We start from the raw sequence: 4,905 nt of genomic DNA, 5'->3' as shown, positions 1-4,905 counted from the left end.
CTTATTATTTTTCTTCGATTCCTTCTCAATCGCCCTCTCCTTGGCCTTTTGGTAGAGGGGCACAAGTTTGCCTTCTTTCGCAAGAACATTCAACAACTCAATAATCAACGGAAGATAATTGTGCTTCCTTCCCAGGAAACAAAAATCCATTCACTTGCATTTGAATGGGTTTTGAGTTCTTCTGAATTGCGTAACAGTCACTGGAATTCCAGATAGTCGCCCATAGGTTAGAGTGAGTTTTGAATGAGAAATCAACTTTTTTAATCGGCCACGTAATTTTTTTTTCCGACCCATTCAGTAGCGATTATGAATCAGCATTAACCGATAGAGGAAAAAAATTATTAATTTAAATAAAACAAATTTAATTTAAATAGTTAAAATTATTTATTAAAAAATGGTTCGATTGGCAGCTTTTAAGAAAAACCTGGCATATATGCAGTCTATTTTTATTTACAGACTATTTATTTTTAGGCATTTTAATTGATTTTGCTGAACATTGTTTTGACATATTTGCATTACACCACATCAGAATGTTAAAATTTTTTTTATTTATTTCACATTTACCATATATGAATCTTAAATTTACAAAAACTAACACTCACGTTTTACCTTATCGAAATTACCTTGACCAAAAATGCGGGTATTGAAAGTCTTAACCGAGGGGCTATTCACTCTGTGCTAGTGGGTACCAGTGATTTCAGATTTCAAATTGATTTCAAATGATTTCATGCACTGATTCGAGTGCTGAATGGGGAACTGAATTTAATTTTTGATAGGTCAAGAATGCAATGATTTCAAAACATTTGAATGATTTCAAGTGATTCTGAAATCAAATAAAATCGATTCCGAATCGTTACGCAGTAACGAAATAGTCGAAACAAAAGTATAATATGCGAGTGTATGTAAACACTGTCGGACGCATGTCCGAACCTGATCCTTTTCCTAGAAGGATTCTAGTATAGAAACACCGAGAAAGAAACACGGGCGGCAGGCGCGAACGGAGACACGGTTACGGCTACTTTACGCCGCCGATCACAACAAGTCAAAACAGTTTCTTAGAATTTCATAGAAAATAAAAATAAAAGGATTGCAACTGATTTCATTGATTTCATATGATTTCATTTGACTTCATTGATTACGGAGTTGATTTCGTATACTACGTTGGATGATTTTACTTCGGGCTTTCTAAAAAATGATTTCAATGATTTCATATAATTTCATATAATTTCATGCGATTCGAAATCGATTTCAAGAGGTGGGGTTACATGATTCTTGGGACTGAATAGCCCCTCGGTCTTAACATTTGGATGTTTGTGATGCAAATGGATATAAGCGAAATGCGGAGTTTGTTTCTAACTTGTGTGCTCCCTGCAGCCATTATCATGTGCACTGAATAAGATGAATGTCACTGGCCCTTAATTCAGTGTAAATCTTATCATTCCTGTACAGGATAATCTAATAAAACTACTTTAAAAAGAGAATTACAACTAAACAATCGTTGACTTTATAAATAAATTGTCGCAACAATTATAATATATTACAATATTATTTAATTTGAATTCCTGTAATTTTTGATCAATCAGCATTGTACTATTCAAATTTATTACCTCATACTTCTCATTCGAAACAATTAATTCTTTAAAATTTTAATCTGCATAGTCCACTTAGTTGAACACAGCCTGAGGTAGCCTACAATTGGCAGATTCACGCTCATTCAAAATTGCTATGTGCGCATCGTATTTTTACCATTGGGTGGGTGTGATCTTTTAAGAACTCCATTTGATATTGAATCTCAACCAACCCATTCATATGTATGCGCATTAATGAATAGTAGAATCCTCATAGGAACTATTTCAGGTTATTCAGTCTTATTCAACTCTATTCACTCAGCATTTTGACGTATGTGGAATGGCAGATTTAAAGCACCGCGCACAGGTGACCGATTAAAAATGTGGCCAACCGATTGCATTTTTATTCTTTTAACCTGTAAATGACAGATACGCAATTCGAACCGACTCGCTTTCTATCGGATCTTTTTTCCTGGGTTTCGGACATTTTCAATTTGATACCTCTTCGATTTTCTAATCTCTTCCTCAATCAGATCTTGCAAACGAGTCTACAAACGAGTAACAGTTTCATACTGAGCAAATTTAAATAAAATCCAGATAAACAGCAAAATTTAGAATTTTCAACTTTTATAAATTATAGAGTTCAAATATTCAAGTTCATTTCTAAAAATATAAATCCACGTTAATAATTTCACTGTTCTAAATTAAACAACCAATTCCTACAATATTTAGAAAATTCTGCTTATTATGCGTAGACAAAAATTTGAGTCAGTTTAAGCTTTGAAAAGATTCAAAATTAATTTAAAGTTTGAAATGATTTCATAATTTAAAAAAGTAGATTTTCGCAGTTTTCAAATAAAAAATTGAGAAGCTTTACAAGAATTATCAAAGGCTTGAAAAGAATGAAAACATTTCTTACGATTCATAGGAAAATTGAAGATGATTATTCTTGTTAAAAAATTGTTTCAAGAGACTTTAGAGATTTTAAGAAAATTTTTTTAAGTTTCCAGGATTTTCTAAAAATTTTAGGAAAAATTCGATAAATATCTTTTTAAGAAATCGAATTTTTCCTACAATTTTAAAAAAATTCTGCATATTTTAAAAGATTTCTTTAAAATATTCTAGAATCTCTTTTTGATAATTTTGAAAATCTCTTAGAAACTTTTTGAATATTCTTTTAAAATAATTATTCAAAATGAAAAATCATTTTCATCATTTCTAAGAGCCGTAAGAAAATGTTTGAATTCTACTGAAGTCTTTCGAAATTCTTAAACAACTTCAAAATTTTTTGTTTGAAATCTGCCCAAATCTATATTTGATTTTAAATTAGGCAGCGCACTATTTGCACTGATTTTTTGATACGAATTAGGTGAACTTTTCGGTACATTCACCTCGTTTAAGTTATCTGAAATAATTTCAAATTCTAAATTAATTTGGAATTTGTTCAAAACTTGGAAATATTTCTTCAATAATCAAACAATTTGACTCACAAATTAAATTCTTTCAAATAGGAAAGTTAAAATTGCAACTTTAAAAGTTTAGTTTTGAATATTTAATCTTTAATTACAGATTTTTAATGAGCAGTCAAATATTTTCAAATATCAAGTAATGTCTCTTTTTTTTCATTAAAAATTTCAAATTGAATGGTTTAAAACTGGAATAGTTTAGACTAAAATAATATTTGAAATTTAAAAAAAGCCTTTGATTGTAAATATAGTACTTTAAAGCTATTTAAAAATTTTTAATAGTTTATAAAGTGATAATCGGATGTTTATATTGGTGTAACGAACATAGACTTTCCAATTGAAACAGTTTAATTTTTATGGTTAAAATCTGGACATTTTAAAATTGTGAACTAATTCTGAATCTTCTTCTACACTCAATTATTATTTACCTTTTAAATCTTAAAGTACGATTCAATTTTTTTTTAAATCATTAATTAATTTATAATAACAGCTGATAAGCTAAAAAAATTTAATCAAAAATCTTCGATTTGGAACGCTTATAATTTTTAATTGCTTAAGTCTTTAAAACTGAATTTCAAAAATCTTCAAATTAAAATGTACGCTTAAACATTAAAAATTTTTAATGGAAAACTTTTTAAGTGAAAGACTTTTGAATTGTGCATTCCAAACTGAATCTTGGTGGCCGTTTTAATAATAAAAAAAAAACAATTCCCGGTATTTACCCGGTTCGCAAACATTTTTCACGGCCAATGGAATTTCAAAAAACAAACTATATTCTAAGTTCAATGATTCAGATTGAGTACCAAAAATATAAATCCAAGTTAACATTTTCAGTATTCTAAATTAAATAATCAAACAATGAATTTCAAAAATGTTCAAAATTATATTATTTTAAGGAATTTCAAGCTAGACACATTAAAAATTAAAAAATTATTTTTTTAACTTAACAGTTTTCAAATTATTTTTATTTTAAATTGTCTAGGCATCCTTTAAAAGCTGTTAAATTTTCATTTGTAAAAATATTAAAGTAATTTGCAGAGATACTTAGAAGTTTTAAAAAGATTCGAATTAAGTTTAGAACTTGAAATAATTTCAAATACAGCCGAATTTAAGATAAAATGTAGATTTTCACAGATTTCTAACAAAAAAATTTCGAATTTTTTTAAGAATTGTGAAAGATTTCAAGAGAATAAAATTTTTTTTAAGATTCTTGGGAAAATTGAAAATGATTTTTCACTTTGAAAAATTATGGAAGATTTTAAGGATTTTTTTTTAATTTGCAGGATTTTCAGAAATTGCAGGAAAATTTCGATTAATTTTAAGATATATTTAGATGTTCCGGAAAAAATGTTAATAAACTTCGTTTAAATTACTTGAAATCATTTCAATTTTTTAATTAATTTGGAGTCTTTTCAAAACTTCTGAATATCTCTTAAAATTACTCAAATTTTTCTACAAATAATAAGTGTTCAATTGTAATTTAGTCGCAAAAATTCAACAATTTCACTTATAAATTAAACACTTTTTAAATAGAACAATTAAAATTGTAACGTTCAAAGTTCTTCGAAAATCTAAACATTCAAAGCTTTCTATGTAAAACAATTCGGTTTCAAATTGTTTTCTTTTAAATATTTGGTTTCAATTTACTCGTCTTAAATGAACAGTGAAATATTGCTAAATATTAAATAACTATTCTTTTTCTTAATTAAAACATTTCAAAATAAATAGGTTAAAAATTGAACAATTTATACTGAAACAATATTTTTAATTCAATAAAAACCTTTCATTATGACTATATTATTATGGATTTATTTTTAAGTTGAAAATAGTAAAACGTCCGTTTACATTTTTTAATATAAATTGCATAAATA

The sequence above is a fragment of the Belonocnema kinseyi genome, chromosome 10, assembly GCF_010883055.1.
Source record: "Belonocnema kinseyi isolate 2016_QV_RU_SX_M_011 chromosome 10, B_treatae_v1, whole genome shotgun sequence".
Taxonomy (NCBI): Eukaryota; Metazoa; Arthropoda; class Insecta; order Hymenoptera; family Cynipidae; genus Belonocnema; species Belonocnema kinseyi.
Note: the sequence above shows the minus strand (reverse complement) of the source record.